Below are 17,691 nucleotides of genomic sequence, written 5' to 3' on the forward strand. Positions count from 1 at the left end.
CCTGACCTCAGGTGATCTGCCCACCACGCCCTCCCAAAGTTCTGAGATTACAGGCATGAGTCACCGCAGCCAGCCAGGCCCTCTATTTTGTTAGGCTACCTTCTGTAATGTTAGATCTGCAATCCCCTGCCCTTCCCTTTCCTTTCTCCTTGCTCATAATTTTTCTTTGTTCCATCTCACTTTCCTTCAATTCCAAATACACATTAATAAGGAAGGCTTTGTAAAGCAGGAGTCTCTGAGGTTAGCATAGACTGTTGACAATGTTATCGCACGTTCAGTTGTGTGCAAACATGCTTGGATAGCTGGAGCAGGGGGCGGAGGGTGTTCTAACAGAGCTTTATTTTCATAAAGGGTCAAAGAACCACTGGTGAAAAGAAGTTATCCTAACAGAAAAGATTGTTGGGGATCTGAAGTCTGGGCAAAGAACATGGGACTATGTCAAGTGTAGAGGCCATCTTTAGTTCAGCAGAATATTTGCCACTTAGCCGTCCTTTAGCTTTTGGCCACACCTAATGTATATGAAACACTAGCAAATATTTTTTTGTGGGACTCCTGTCTATAAAAACAATTCTTTAAAAAATGTATTGTAACATTTATGGGCTCATGTGAGGTGTAGTGATTTATCTTAATTGGTGAAAACCTAGAGAAGTACTTAGGTGTTTGCATATTGTCCAGTCACCGCACAAGAAGATTCTTTGAAGTGTTAAGGCATTGTCTCTTTCAGTTCAGATCCAGGAATTCTCTCTTTATATTCTTTACAGTCTACTTCTTGGCAATTTTATATCTCCCACTGTGAGAAAAAGCAGTGCTGTGATGACTCACTCTGCCATGACTCTTCAGGACTCAACTGTATAGAAATAGTATAGATCTTGCTTCTGCAATTCTCTACTACAACTTATTTAATGTTGATTACCTCATTACTCATAACAGTGTATCATCTTTCATACTGCCCTTAAAGAATGGTGTCCAGTGAATATTTCAAAGATTGATACTGAGTTTCATTGTTGATGAACAAAAATGCTAATCTCACCCAGAGCATGCAAGAACACCTGAGCAATAACTCTTTTATTCAGCATGTCAAATTTAATCATTAAGAAAGCAGATCTTCAAACCATGTCTTCTCTTGACCTTTGTAGGCTGTAATCACTACACTCCTAGAATGTGATCTCTTTCAGTATTGACTGCATCCCTGCCTTCCACACACTTTCACCAGTGGTGGGGGATGGAGCTGTGCTCTGGGCAGAGGGAGAAGAGTGGTACATTCACAGAGGTCTATCCTTCTTATGATATGTTCTCTCTGTCAACCTAGGTGAGTACTTTAAGTCCCCAATATGGCATCACTAAACGCAGAGTTAGGAAGAAATATATGCAATCTTGCAAGTTAGTATAAGCAGATGTAGCACACCACTGACTATCTGTGTTACCTAAGAATTACCTGAAAAATGCTGTGGTCTGCCCATGTTTTCATCAAGGGACGGGGAAGGACAATCCCCCAGATACTGAATAAATATATAAACAGCAGAAAGAACAAAACGAAATGGCTTTCTAATTTCTTACAAACCATAGTTGTTCAACATCATAGTTACACATTTGAAAAAAGAAAGCTGTTTTATTGCAGTGCCTTAAGGTGTTTTGAACATACAGATTTTACAGCAGGACAGTTCAAGAGGCATGAGGAATGTTTCTTTTCTCTATCTGTTGGAGCACTGAAGTGTGAGCTGAAGCAGACTAAGCCTGACTTGGAGAAATGGGGAGGACATGATTGACTGGAATTGTTCATGGAATTGGTTTGGCTGATTCTTATTGATTCTGTCATTTTTCCAGAAGCCATTACTACAGCTGTTGAAACAGGGGTAGAGAAACATGATAGGCACTAAGTGGTATCTAGGAGGTTAATATTGAGCATATTTAAAATAATCTCTGGAGATTCTGGAATTTTCTAAGAGGAATCTTAAGAAATGCTTTAGATTTTGTCTCACGCCTGTAATCCCAGCACTTTGGGAGGCCGAGGCGGGTGGATCACAAGGTCAAGAGATCAAGACCATCCTGGTCAACAGATCAAGACCATCCTGGTCAACATGGTGAAACCCCGTCTCTACTAAAAAATACAAAAATTAGCTGGGCATGGTGGTGCACGCCTGTAGTCTCAGCTACTCTGGAGGCTGAGGCAGGAGAATTGCTTGAACCCAGGAGGCAGAGATTGCAGTGAGCCGAGATTGCGCCACTGCACTCCAGCCTGGCGACTGGTGACAAATCAACTCTGTCTCAAACAAACAAACAAACAAACAAAAAAAACAAAGAAATGCTTTAGATTTTGTAACAGCTAATATTATAAATACTATAATGCTGGTGCTGACAGTGGTGACCCTGATCTACCCTGAAAAACTTGGCTTTTATTGTTTATTCTGCTGTATCTCATCATTAATTCCTACTTTGTATTCTTTATTTTAAGAATTGTTTTATTTTAGCATAGGGACAGTTATGCATTTTTATTCTTGGGGCCTATAACATTCAATGAACATCTTAAAAAGGTGATGATCATGTCTAGACCAAACCAAAGAAGAATAGGAACGTAAAAATGATAGTCTGTCCTCTTTTAGAGTTGTTGTGCTCAGAGGTGAAGTTTTCCCCTCACATAGCTAATACAAACTATGATTTGCATTATAAACTCCCTGCTACATGGGTTTCTAAGGGGTGGACCATCTTGACCTTTTAATTGTTATTGCTTTTCCTCAAATTACAATTATATTCTTAATCCCTGTCTGCTAACTGGCAATTTTCTAATAGAGTTTTCATTCTTCCGTATTTCATTAATTGCAACTTGTGTACCGTAGAATGATAGAATCTTCAGAACAGCACCTTACTAACTGGAAAGGTTATGAAATGCTAATGAGCTCTTTTAAATGGCTAACTCATTACAAGACTTTCCAGATTCCTTATTTTCTTTAATATTTCTTTATATTTTTAGACATTCTTCCTTGAAAAGTATTCTTCAAGATTATTTTAAATACTCTTGAAAAGAAATTAACATATTTGCTGCCCTTCTGTATGTTGAACATACTCACATAATTATTTTTTTATTTTTTTCAACAAACCCCGTGAGTAAGGCATTCCTACTCCTCTTCAGTAAAGGGAAACAAGGATTAAAAAAAAAAAATGTTATTGGCTCAAGGTCAATGGTGGAGCAATGATTTAAGTTCAAGTTTTCCATCTTCAAATCTTGTGTTCTTTCTTTTATAGAACTCAAAGGGCTACGTAAAAGGTTTACTGTGGGAAAAAAATAAATTGAAAAAAATTGTCACTAAGTAGCAATGGAAGGACGTTTCCCACTAAGGTGCCATTATTATCTGTCTTCATCGTTATTGTCTTATTTCACTTCTCTTCTACTTACTTCTTGCCTTTATTCCTTTAATCAGACTCAACATTGTTTATTTTCTTCTTCTTCTAATTTTATAAGAATCATTCAATTACACAGATAAAAGTATCTATAATCATTTATTATTATAATGATAATATATGATTTATATGATAATATTTAAAGGGAACCAGTTTACCAGTTCCTTTTCTATCGTCACTGGATTTTACACAATTTGAATTTAAGCATAATGGAAACAACACATTTAAGTGGCTTTTGTGTCATTTTCATTCATTTTTCAATGGGTTGCTCAAGATGCCCCTTTTACTGTTCAGCAGAATATTCTGTAGCTTTTTATTAACCCTCCATTGCACTCCTCCCTCAAATTGCCCAAGGATTCTGAGGTTTACTAATTGTTAGAGGTTAGACCCATTTACGAATAGAAGGTGAAATGAGAACTAAAGTCGGATCTGGCTACTAGAGGTCATTGCATCTGCCTCTGTCTCAGCGTTGTTTTAGACTATTCCACTAATCAGAATGCCCTACTTCTCCAGATTCTGAATGTTCTACATCTGGGCACAAGATTACAGTTCTTTCATTGTACCATCTCATGCTCAGTCATTGTTACTTAAGCAGACCACCGTGCTGCGGGGCTGGTGGCGATGAGCTTGCAGGTTCAGTTGTCAGTGTGAGAATGTGCCCTTTCCTATGACCTTCCAGATGAGGAACTGCTCAGATCACCAGCTGCTTCAGGTTACCAGTCCACACCTGTCTGTCTCACCTCTGATAACCTTGGTAAGATTTCCTGCCACTGGGACTGATTATTAGCATTTCTATGAATAGATATGGTACAACATTTCAGAATATTGACAATAACAATTATTTTTCATGATTTTTATTAAAGGTGCTAATTATTTCACATTAGTTGTTATTGTTTTAGGAAGTAGTTATTAAAATTATGTTTTTAATTTCCTGGTCATCTGTCGTCAATAAAGTAGTTATAATTTAAAGGCATGCAAGTTTCTTTTAGCTTAGTTGTCATATCTTGGTCATATATTTTAGCATATTTAGGTTTATGATCTTTATTTGTGAAATGAAGGAATTGAATTAAAATGGCACAATCTAGTTTAGCTTCCTTTTCTGCCTTAAATTCTACAGTAAAAATCATCTCATCATCTTATGTGTTACATAATAAATAAATGTTATAAAAAGTCAATATGTTATTGTGGATCATATCCTTACCAGTATTACCAAAAGTTCCATTTCCTTAGGCTAGCCCTGGATTTTATATATTATCCTGGGATGGTGATTATTAGTAGGCCCTTTCATTCTCAAAACTGTTCTAGTTTGGATGATAAATGATATGAGTATCTAAATTATTTGATTGTTTAAATATAATGTTAATGATAATTATATAAAATACATTTTAACTTTTTCCCACTTAACATGTAACATTTGCTGTTCAATTTTTTAAAATTTTATTAAAAAATTAAAAGATCTGAAATGTAAAATAATATCTATAATGTTTGGTTGGGGCCTAAATGTATATTAAAATGTAGATATGAATGTAACTGCTTGTGGCAACATCAACAAAACGGCTTATTTTATGTTTAGATTTCTTGCATTTCACTTTTAAAAACATGAAGTGTTTTATTTAAATAACTTTTATGTTTTTGTTCCTAAAATATGGGTTCAGAGAAAAGATTTAAGTTGTCATTTTTCTAGCCTATGCTCAAATAAAACATTTTCTTATGGATAATATTTAATCCCATTAGTCAAAAAACCCAAATTGCATATTATTGGCAAAATAGCTTCCCTTTTCACACTCTAAAAGTAGAAATAGAAATAGCATGATGTGCTGTATATGTATTTTGATTAGTTTAATGCAACTGGTAGGTTTGGTTAAAGAAACTCTTAAGGGAATTTATAGAATTATCTCCTTTATGTGTCTTATAAATTTTTATTTCAACATCAGTGTTCTTTTGCTTCCTGTCTTTAAACAATGATCTACCATAGATATAAATTAAACAATGAATAAGAACAAAAACAATTTAAAACTACATAATGGTCCAAACCACCATGGATGGTGTTCTGACGATGATACACAGGGTGAGGTCTGACTCATGAGCCACTGTCCGTGATGACTTGACATTCTCAAGAAGTATTCCCAAATGTTCTCACTGCATGCTGCTGCAGGCCCATGGCAGGGGTCCACACCACTGGCTCAGGTGTTAGTTGCTGCAGAATCTCTCTTCAGCTGACATTTTGCTACTGGACTGTCTCTGTCTCTGTGATAGCATCACTGCAGGCAGTTTCTCCAACCATAATTACTGCCGCCAAAGCCACCCTGGACCCGGGAAAGGGTAAACAACTCCACTGAACCTGCGCACTTCAGCAGTGGGCGTCTCCTTTTTCTTTAATTTCTCTTAGTAAAGCAGAGGCCAGGAGCCACATTTCATCATTTTAAGATTTTTAGGATTGGAGCATTTTAAAAACGATTGTTTGAGGATAATAGAAGGGAGGTACAACCTGTACAGAACATCTGAAAATTACTGCCTCTGTTTCAGATCCTTTGGGGGTTCCTCATCAGGCAGGTCCTTGCTTTACTGTGGGTTATTAGGGGCAGCTCACCCCATGCCCAGTCACTGGCACTGGCTGTTACAGTATTGAGGCTTCTGTGCTCATTAAGATGAGTCCTTCATCTAGAAAAGGGAGAGGTGCTCTGTTCTTGGGAACTGAGATATGTTTCCCAAGCCCTCCTTTCTCGTCTCAGGATTTACTTCCTTGTGGGGTGATTGACAACAGGAACATCAATTTTCTTTTAGGGAAACTTTATTTCCACCCACTGCAGTATCTAAAGATCCTGTGGCTGTACTATGTGCATTGGCTTCCTAGTGTCAGAGTAATGTGGTTTTAAATAACACCACTTTTGAGATGCTAAAAATTCAGTCCAGATGGGACTTGTTCAAACTCAGTTTCCGTTCATCAAAAAGGCAAACTGTTTTAAGATCTAGTCTTACCCATGAAAACTTTAATAATGGTAGATGTCTAGAACATGAGTTATTCACCCCCAAACATTTCAGTTTTCCATTGTTACATTGCCAAAAACTTTCTGGATATATATATATTTTAAAAAGAAGCCATTTGCATGTCCTTTTGTGGTAAAATATGAATTTGGTTAAAACTGGGTGATATTTACTTTAATTATCTTCAAAGTATGATGAATTTTTCATGTGTGGAACTGTGGTCCGATAAGTTTTTCGGAAACAACACTCCACTAGAGAGCATGGAATCTTAGAATCCATCCACTCCATTCTCCTTCTGGTACTCTACTTTCTTCTGTAACATCCCAGCTGACATGAGGTGTGAGCTGTGCTGTGCAAGGCTGTCCCATGTGAATACAGATGCAGACTCTGTGAGGGTAACTGAGGGAACTGTGAGCCCAGGGGAAGAAGAAAAACTTGTGGACATATGTGCAAAGAGCAGTTGTAATTATATTGCACTACCCAAACTCATGATCTGTAACTCCTTTGTGAATCAAAAGAATGTTATATGTATGTCAGACTTGCATTTCAGAAAGCAGAGGTCAAAATAATGAGTCCTGGGGAATGCAAACCTATGTTAAGAAAATGTGTAGAAAACTTAGGGCTAAAGGAGAAGACAAGTATGTTGGATCTAGGAAAAAATCCAAAAGAAGCCATCTAGGCTGGAGACAGACGGGGCGGGAGTTACAGAATGAAAGTGAAGTAATTCAGCTAGACCAGCTCCCAGCATGTCATCTGTCAGAGGAGCAGAAGGCCAGTAGGATTCAGGAGAACGTGCAATTCTGGGGGCTCCACTCCCTGAAATATCTCTGCATTTGCTTGCTTATGTTTCAAAATTTTCAGCAGCAAACATTTTCTATGACACGAGATAAAGAATGTAAAATCAAAGCATGGAATTCTGTTAGTCAAATGGTTTGTGAAAACCATTTTAGACCACTGTTACCTCTTTCACCTGGATTACAGGAACAAGCTCCTAATTGGTTCCCTAACTGGCATGAATGATTTTACTGGAGAATAATATTTATTCATGTCTTCCCTAATGAACCCTTTAACTTTCCTCCAGTTGCTTAAGATTGAGTTCAAGCCCTTGACACGGCTGCCAGCACTCAGTGAGATATGGCCCTGGTGGAGTGTTGTTTCCTAAGCCACGCCCACCTTTTTCCTCTGCTCCCCCTTCCACTAACTTCTTTCAGTTCTTTGAACAGGAAACGCTTTGTTTTTACTCCTTTGCATCAGTGGCTCCCTTAAAACCTTTTTTTTCCATTCCCTACCCTGCCCTATTTAGGTTTCAGCTTACAGTAATTTTCTCCAGGAGGTTTCCTGCTGACTTCCCCAGTGGGAGTTAGAGGCAGCCAGGCATGCTGTTCTCATCATAGCCCTTAGAGCACTGTACTGTAAGAGCCACTTCAGTTGTCTACGTCTTCTACTAGGTTGAGAGTTTCTTGGTCTTTCTTGTTTACCATTGTATCCACCGCACCTAGCATAGTTCTAGCTTGGATTAGGCACTTAATAAAAACCTGATGAATGGTCAGATAGATGAATGAAAGAAGGTTTTCCTTTTCTGACAAGAGAAAGTGGTGAACAGAATAGTTGGAAAAAAAATGTAGTGGCTAAAAATAAAGCAAACAGACTTTTCTTACCTTTGATCAGCTATATTTTTCTTAAAATAGGGGAAAAAACAAAAACAAAATACTGAGAAAGGTGTTTGCTGATTGGTTGATTTTAAATTTTGTCACCAATGAAAGCTTACTGCTACGGACCTGTTGCTTCTGTTTTCTTTTCTATTAATATCATGGGCTTTCTTTCTTTTTTTTTTACAAAGGAATTTGTTATAAAAAGAATATTATTTCAAGGTATCACTGTATAGAACCTGACATAACAAGTATTTGTAAATGGTAACATTCACTAGATATAAGCACTTAATCTCCAGAGTAGATAACATACATATATGTCGAAACCTAGAGGCCTGGGGTTTGGTCTTGCTTATATCATTAACCATGTAACTAGCACTAGGACATTAAACTTTCTATATTTAATTGCATTTAAGTAAATGCATCATCTTTAAAATAAACAGACACCAGCTGGGCATGGTGGCTCATGCCTGTAATCTCAGCACTTTGGGAGGCAAAGGCAGGCAAATCATAAGGTCAAGAGATCGAGACTATTTTGGCCAACATGATGAAACCCTATCTCTACTAAAAATACAAAAATTAGCTGGACATGGGGGTGCACGCCTGTAGTCCCAGCTACTTGGGAGGCTGAGGCAGGAGAATCGCTTGAACCCGGGAGGCAGAGGTTGCAGTGAGCCAAGATTGTGCCATTGCACTCCAGCCTGGCGACAAAGCGAGACTTCATCTCAAAAAAATAAATAAATAAAATAAAATAAAAACTGATGCCTTTTCTGACATCACACATGTGAAGATATAGTGAAATGACTTATTTAACAGTACTGTAAGCTACTCTATAAAACACAGGTACTAAGAAGTGTGATAGGAAGGGTAATGGCCCAGAAGTTAGGTTGCCAGTAGGTAGTCCCATTCATACTGATAATTACTACTTTTTCTCTATTGTCCTCTTGTTAGACAAAATAAAACATAAGATAAGAAAGTTATGCCGAGTGTTGTTTTGAGATTCCTTTTATCTTTTATCTTTTTTAAAATTATTATTATTTTAAGTTCTGGGATACATGTGCAGAATGTGCAGGCTTGCTACATAGGTATACATGTGCCATGGTGGTTTGCTGCACCCATTAACACATCATCTACATTAGGTATTTCTCATAATGCTATCCCTCCCCTAGCCCCCAATCTCCTGACAGGCCCCAGTGTGTGATGTTCCCCTCCCTGTGTCCATGTGTTCTCATTGTTCAACTCCCATTTACGAGTGAGAACATGTGGTGTTTGGTTTTCTGTTCCTGTGTTAGTTTGCTGAGAATGATGGTTTCCAATTTTATCCATGTTCCTGCAAAGGACATGAATGCATTCTATTTTATGACTGCATAGTATTCCATGGTATATTTTCTTTATCCAGTCAATCATTGATGGGCATTTGGGTTGGTTCCGAGTCTTTTCTGTTGTGAACAGTGCTGCAACAAACATACGCGTGCATGTGTCTCTGTAGTAGAATGATTTCTAATCCTTTGGGTATATACCCAGTAATGGGATTGCTGGGTCAAATGGTGTTTCTGGTTCTAGATCCTTGAGGAATCACCACACTGTCTTCCACAATGACTGAACTAATTTACACTCCCACCAACAGTGTAAAAGAGTTCCTATTTCTCCACATCCTCTCCAGCATCTGTTGTTTCCTGACTTTTTTAATGATCGCTATTCTAATGACATGAGATGATATCTCGTGGTTTTGATTTGCAATTCTCTAACAACCAGTGATGATAGCCTTTATCATTCTAGGAAATGAAATGAGTACTATATTCTGTAAATAATCCTATTAAATTCTTAAAGAATTTATTGCTGTTTAATCCATCCTTGTGTTTCATGTGTTGTTGTAGTTCAGTGACTGTTGTAGGAAATTTTTCTTCCTTCTTTTTCTATCTCAGTTATTTTGTGATTTTTTTTTCTAGATATGCACATTCTCTTTTGATATATCTGTACATTGTCTTAGAATGTTTAAAATCTACCCAGGAACCTATAATGGCTAACAGCTCTTTGAGTTTCCCTTCACAGCTATACAAGGTGTTTTTAGTAATTGTGCTCTATAGAGTTCAGCAGCTGTTTTGTTACCCAAAATATTTTTTTTTCTTTCTTGGCTTTTAAGTTAATGTTTGGTAGTCTATTCCCAAGTGCTCAGCCTGAAGGAGAGACAGTTTCTATTCTCCCTGCAAATGCTAAACAAACAAATGAACAAAATAGAACAAAACAAAAATTCCAATTAAACAGTCTGGAAGATTCTAGTTGAATGGTGGATATTAGCAAGACCAAGCTAGACCACCTGCCTTTATGCAATTTGTGGCTTTCTGTTCTTATGTAATACAAGGGATAGATGTCTGGCAAAACTAAAAGGACTTTAGAAAGTAGGGATGAAACACGATTCCTTCTGAGGGAGGTAAATCACTTCATTCAAGTACCAGCTTAGTTTCATTGCTGCATTTGAACCTCCAAAGAGAGACATGTGGAGCAGCTGATCCACAGTTGTACCTTTCATTGTTGGTTTATTAAGTGGCTTCTGTGTGTGTGTGTGTGCAATTTCATTCAGACAGTTAATCATTTCTTGAAGTATTTGTTCTTAGCTTTCTACAAATTGATAAGCATAGCTATAGGGAAATCTATGTGGACATTCTGTTTTTCAAAGGTTTGACAGTTCTTCTTTAATGAGTCCTCAGAGTATCTCAGGTTTCACTAATCTGTGTTTAACTAGAGGGGAAAAATTTGGGCAGTAAGCTACAATAACCTTCTGCCTCATAAAATGGAGAAAACCACTCAGGTGCTTAAGTAAGCCTCTTCCAAATACATAATATAATACATTCAGTCCAGAACAGGGTATGAGCCCTAAAGCATTATTCAAACATAGAAACAAAAATTGCTGTTGGAAGATAAAGAATTATCAGTGGATGGGTTTTTGCTTGCTGCTTTGACGTTGCTGTGACAGGCAGGAACAAAGGAAGAAATGATGCACTGAGCTGATGAAAACAAATTCCAGAAGCATTTATGACCAAGCTGTGTGTGGTTAGAGGAAAAGAATGAAACATAATTTTTCAAAGTTTCCAGAAGGGCTTGTGCATGCTGAAACATAACCAGAAACAATATAACATGCTCCAGGGGGAATCAGTGATGCAAGTGACATTCCCCATACAGACCTAGTTATTTACAAAAGCTATAAGATTGAAGGGCTCAGAAGCCTTTAAGATGTACAATGTTGTTACAGGAAAGGTGTCCTGGTTCAGACCCCCAGAGAGGGTTCTTGGATGTTGTGCAAGAAAGAATTCAGGGAAAGCCCATAATGTAAAGTGAAAGCAAGTTTATTAAGAAAGAAAAAAAATAAAAGAATGGCTACTCCATAGACAGAGCAGCCCTGAGGGCTGCTAATTACCTATTTTTATGGTTATTTCTGGATGATATGATGAACAAGGGGTGGATTACTCATACCTCCCCCTTTTGGACCACATAAAGTTCATTGCCTGTCAATGCCATGGCATTTGTAGGCTGTCATGGCACTGGTGGGAGTATAGCAGTGAGGATGACCAGAGGTCATTCTTGTTGCCATCTTGGTTTTGGTGGGTTTTGGTTGGCTTCTTTACTGCAACCTGTTTTATCAGCAACATCTTTATGACCTGTGCTGACCTCCTATCTCATCCCATGAATTAGAATGCCTTAACCTTCTGGGAATGCAGCCCAGTAGATCTAAGCCTTGTTTTACCCAGCTCCTATACAAGATGGAGTTACACTGGTTCACATGCTTCTGACAGTGTTGTATATAGAGTCAGTACAGCTTCAGGATTAAGAAACTAGACTCCAGAGTCAGACAGACACAGTTGATATCAAATCTTGCTTCCACTGACCATGCTCAACTTACTTGAAAATTTTGTGCCACAGTTTTCTTGTTAGTAAAATGGGATCATGATTAGCCCTTTATCATAGCATCGATTTGAGGAATTAGGTAATGCTTGTAAGACATTGGTAAGTATTCATTAGTGTGTGTCAACAAATGATGTCTATTATTGATACTGTTATCAACAAGATATTCTGGCTGTGGACTTTATGTAGTTCCAGAACATTTGGTCACACACTGAACATATCCAAAACTGTAGCCTGTTAAAGCCTAGAACTGGCTTAGAAATTGCATTTTCCAAAAAATTTAAACATTGCAGATTGTACTTTCCAAAGATGGATGCTACAATAGTTCCTATCCCACATGCTATGTGATAATGTGAACTTGCCACTTCTCCCATGAAGAGATGGGGTTTATATTTTCTCCACTTTGAATCTGTGACTACTTCAACCAATAGAGTATGGTGGGAGTGACACTATGTCACTTTAAAGGTGAGGTCCAAAAATGCTTTCACTTGGTACATACACTTAAATACTCCTTCTGGGAGTCCTGTCCGATTCCCCTGGGGCTGCCATGCTAAGAAGAAGCCAAGCCACACAGAGAAGCCACAGATGGGTGCTCAGCGTGGCAGTCTTAACCTTTGAGCCATTCCCTCTAAAACACCAGATATGAGTTATTAGTCTTCTCATCTGAGACCCCAGACCTCATGGCAGAGAGAAGCCAGCCCTAATGTCTCCTTTCCAAATTCCCAATCAATCCTTGAACATAATAAAATGCTTGTTTGAAGCCACCTAGTTTTCGGGTAATTTGTTATATAGCAAAGATAACTGGGATAGAAATTCTTCCTGGTCTGGCCAGTTCTCCCATCTATGGATTTTCCAACTTTTCTTGATCAAGTAATTAGCATATACCGTGGCCTTTTAATGCAAGTCACTGTGTTAGAACAGGGATAAGCCAACATAGTTAAACAGAAATATACACAAGGATTAAGAATACTTAGGAATTCTATGGTAAGGAGTGTGTAGCATAGAGTAATGCAGGCGTGACCATGGTATAAACTTAAAAGAGGCTGAGACAGTCTGGGAAGTCTTCATGGTAAAGAGGCTTGCATAGGGCCTTGGATAGGTGGTACTTGGATAAATAGAAAAGGGAGAAAATGAATTCCTGGCAAAAGTTTAAAAAAATATTTTGGAAAAGATTTGGGCATTGCATCTTGAAATCAGTCTGTTAATATATGACTATATCTGTCTTGCTTGCAAAATAATATTTACAAGAAAGAATGCTTTTAGATATGTTGCTAATTCTAAGAGAATTTACTTAGTGCTTTATATAGGTTGAATTATGTCAGTGGTGTCTTACATTGGACTAATTTCCATAGGATTGATCAGCAAACTTTGCCTCCTATGTAAACATAATTTACAACTTTATTAGAACACACAGAATTTTCAACTAATTCCAACAAATATAATGTCTTATAAATATTTATCATTTCAAAGTTATACATCAGTTGTCTTTAGAACTGTTAAATCACAAAATATATGGAAAAGCTCTTTGCCCTTTTTAGAAAACGTATTTAGATATCCAAATTTTAATGACAAGATAAAGCATAGATACAGCTATAACTTACATTTTATAAGTAAGGTATAAATATTGACAAAACACTGTCCTTTTTTTTTTTTTTTGGAAGAAAGAGAGAAAGAAAAAAAGAATGAAGGAGAGGAAGAAAAAGGAAGAGAAAGAGGGAGAGAGAATGGGAGTATTGCTTTATTGCCCAGGCTAGAATGCAGTCTAGAAATGGGTATTGAAAACCTCTTTTATGCCAATAATTATGCTTAACTATGGAGACAGGAAGGAATAAGGGAAGAAAATAACAAACAAGCAGCCAACCAATATTTCATTTAAACCTATGAAATGCTATGTGATTACTGAGGAGTGATTTACTTCCAATTATGTAGTCACTTTTGGAATAGGTGTGATGTGGTACTAATAAGAATGTATGTTTTGTGTATTTGAAGTGGAGAGTTCTATAAATGTTTATTAAGTTTACTTGTTCCAGGTCTGAGTTCAAGTCCTAGATGTCTTTGTTAATTTTCTGTCTCGTTGATCTGTCTAATATTGACAATGTGATGTTACAGTCTCCCACTATTATTGTGTGGGAGGCTAAGTCTCTTTATAAGTAACTTGTCTTATGTATCTGGGTGCTCCTGTATTGGGTGTGTGTATATGTAGGATCGTTAGCTCTTCTTGTTGCATTGATCCTTTTACCATTATGTAATGTCCTTCTTTGCCTCTTTTGATCTTTGTTGCTTTAAAGTCTATTTTATCAGAGGCGAGAATTGCAACTCCTGCTTTTTATTTATTTGTTTATTTTTGCTCTCTGTTTGGTTGGTAAATCTTCCTCCATCCCTTTGTTTTGAGTCTTTGTGTATCATTGCATGTGAGATGGGTCTGGATGCAGCATACCGATGGGTTTTGGCTTTTTATCCAATTTGAATAATAATATATATGAGTTTAATACTGCCATTTGATGCTAGCTGGCTGTTTTGCCCATTAGTTGGTGTAAATTTTTCATTGTGTTGATGCTCTTTACTTTTTGATATGTTTTTGGAAAGGCTGATACTGGTTGTTCCTTTATATGTGTAGTGCTTCTTTCAGAAGTTCTTGCAAAGCAAGTCTGGTGGTGGTGAAATCTCTAAGTACTTGCTTGTTTGCAAAAGATTTTATTTTTCCTTCGCTTGTAAAGCTTAGTTTGGCTGGATATGAAATTCTGGGTTGAAAGTTCTTTCCTTTAAGGATGTTGAATATTGGCCCCCACTCTTTTCTGGCTTGTAGGATTTCTGCTGAGAGATCTGCTGTAAGTCTGATAGGCTTCCCTTTATGGGTAACCTGACCTTTCTCTCTGGCTGCCCTTAGTATTTTCTCCTTCATTTCAACCCTAATGAATCTGACGATTATGTGCCTTGGGGTTGGTCTTCTTGAGGAATATCTTTGTGGTGTTCTCTGTATTACCTGGAGTTGAATATTACCCTGCCTTACTAGGTTGGGAAAGTTTTCCTGAATGATATCCTGAAGAGTATTTTCCAACTTGGATTCATTCTCTTCGTCACATTCAGGTACACCTATCAAACGTAGATTAGGTCTTTTCACATAGTCCCATATTTCTTGGAGACTTTGCTCATTCCTTTTTATCCTTTTTTCTCTAATCTTGTCTTCTTGTTTCACTTCATTAAGTTGGTCTTCGACACCTGATATCCTTTCTTCTGCTTGATCAATTCGACTGTTAAACTTGTGCGAAGATCTCGTGTTGTGTTTTTCAGCTCCATTAATTCACTTATATTCCTCTCTAAATTGTCTATTCTCGTTAGCATTTCGTCAAACCTTTTTTCAAAATTCTTAGTTTCTTTGCATTGGGTTAAAACAAATTCTTTTAATTCACAGAAATTTCTTATCATCCACCTTTTGAAACCTACTTCTGTTAATGGAATGCACTTGTTCTCCATCAGGCCTTGTTCCGTTGCTGATGAGGAACTGTGATCCCCTGTAGAGGGAGAGGCATTCTGATTTTGAGTATTCTCTGCCTTTTTAGGCTGGTTTCTTCCCTTCATTATATATTTATCTATCTGTCATCTTTATAATTACTGACTTTCTAATTAGGTCTGTGAGTGAACGTCCAACTTGTTGATTCCCAGCGCCGAAATCTGAGCAATCCACTGTGCCGGCCAAAACAGCAGTGTTAAGATTGATGGTGCTTTTCTGCCCAATATCTCCGGTCTGGCTCCCTTCGACTCTGCCTTCCTGGAGCTCCAAACAACATCGGCCAAAAGGGGATCCAGTCCCGCTCACTCTGCACCAAGAACTGCCGCGCCGAGGTGCCAGCAAAACCGCCGCACTGACCACAAGTGTCACCCTGGCCACCTGTGGGGCTCCTCCACTGGGAATCTCTTGGTCCGTGAGCAACAAAAATTCGTCTGAAAGTGTGGCATCCTCTCATTCTCTGCGCTTTCACTGGGAGCTACAATCCTGAGCTGCTAGTGATCAGCCATCTTGGATCTCTCTCCAAAACACTGTTCTTTAAAAAAAAATAAAATAAAATAAAGGAATGGCTAAACCAATCTTTTACATTTTTAAGGTCCCTGTGACAACTTCTCATTAAGTACCATAGAAATATATGTGCTCGCATTTTTTTTATGACAGAGGTTCGCTCTTCTCGCCTAGGCTGGAGTGCAATGGTGCAGTTTCAGCTCACTGCAACCTCCGCCTCCTGGGTTCAAGTGATTCTCCTGCCTCAGCCTCCTGAGTAGCTGGGACTACAGGCATACCCCACTAAGCCTGGCTAATTTTTGTTGTATTTTTGGAAGAGACAGTTTCACCATTGATGTCGAACTCCTGACCTCAGGTGATCCACCCACCTCAGCCTCCCAAAGTGCTGGGATTACAGATATGTAACACCACGCCCAGCCTGACTTGCATTTTAACTATAATTTTAAATTTTCTGCAATCTGTTTGAACATAATTAGTGGCTGGAGTGCATCACTACTTAAATAGTGAATTCTGCTGAACAGCTCAACTTCCTGCTCTTGCTTACATTGGGGTTTCCTATTTCCCAAGTCCTCTCTTTTGATCTTAGTCCTTCTCTTTGGATAGCATAGAATAAGACTCTCTCTCCTCCACGACAAGCATTCAATTGCTTGAGAGCGCAACTATACGACATCTGTGCCTTCTCTTTTGGCTAACAATTCCATGTCCTCTCATATGACCATCTTTTCAGAACCTTCTTTATCTTGATTGTCTTTTAAATTGTTTTCAGAATGACATTCTTAAAATGTTGCCTAGAACAAGTGAATGTTCTAGCTGTTGATAAGTGTCTTGATTATCAGATAGTAAATATTTAGCTCAATCTAAGTCTAACCACTGGGAAGTTATTCCTCTTTTTAATTTTGAAAAAAGGGTTTTATGACAATCACTTTGGTGATATAAAAATGTCCATCAGCTTGGATTCTGTGAGAACATCCCAAAATATATTGGAAATCCATATCCCTATATCCAAAGGAATCTTTGAAACTTTGGCATCATCCTAGATATTAGGTAGATTTTTGGGGGAAGGATTTTTGGCTGAAATGAGTCACTTACCTCCTCCTTAATCTAGAACTTTCTTTCTCAAGTAATCTAGAGTCTCTATTATGTGTGTGTGATATATGGTATACCTGGATTTGCCAATAGACAGATAGGCCAAGATAGGCCTGCAGTATCATCTTTGGTTATTCCAATGCCATAGCCACTAGCCCCATATGACCATTTAAGTTTGAAGTTAAATAAATTTAAATAAAATTCAAGTAAAAATTTAGTTCCTCCACTGCACCAGCCACATTTAAGTGCTCAGCAGTCACATGTGGCTAGTGACTACTATGCTGGTCAGCACAGATATAGATCATTTCCTTCATTGCGGAAAATTCCATTCCTGCCACCTAGATAAAAATAGAAAATGTGACCATTTCTGAATATTTAAAATGGAAAACAATATGATAAAAATGGATATTGGCATAAGCATAGATATTAAAAACATTAACTATTTTATTATTTTGTATAATGCCTAGTCCAATGTTTTACAAGGGAAGTCTATTGAATAAGACTTTAGGCTTTGTAGACAGGTTACCTTAGCTCAGGTTCTGCCTCCACCATTTTCTGTGTGATCTTACTCAAGTTATTTAACCTAGGCTTTGTTTCCTTAACTGTAAAATAGTTTTAATGAATTTCTTAAGATGATCACTAAACTCTAATGGAATAATG

At 37.7% G+C, this 17,691-nt stretch overlaps 1 long non-coding RNA gene across 1 annotated transcript in view; it reads left to right on the forward strand.

Moving 5' to 3' along the window:
• The first annotated feature begins 4,059 nt into the window (after positions 1–4,059).
• The window catches only part of LOC110567207 (uncharacterized), a 174,116-nt gene continuing 160,484 nt past the window's right edge, over positions 4,060–17,691 (forward strand). Inside the window, exon 1 of the long non-coding RNA XR_002477654.2 lies at positions 4,060–4,150. This is a non-coding gene — a long non-coding RNA (uncharacterized LOC110567207). The remainder of the gene's footprint in view (positions 4,151–17,691) is intronic.

Source organism: Aotus nancymaae, unplaced genomic scaffold (genome assembly GCF_030222135.1).
Source record: "Aotus nancymaae isolate 86718 unplaced genomic scaffold, 86718_ANA_hifiasm-v0.15.2.pri h1tg000016l, whole genome shotgun sequence".
NCBI classification, from domain to species: Eukaryota; Metazoa; Chordata; class Mammalia; order Primates; family Aotidae; genus Aotus; species Aotus nancymaae.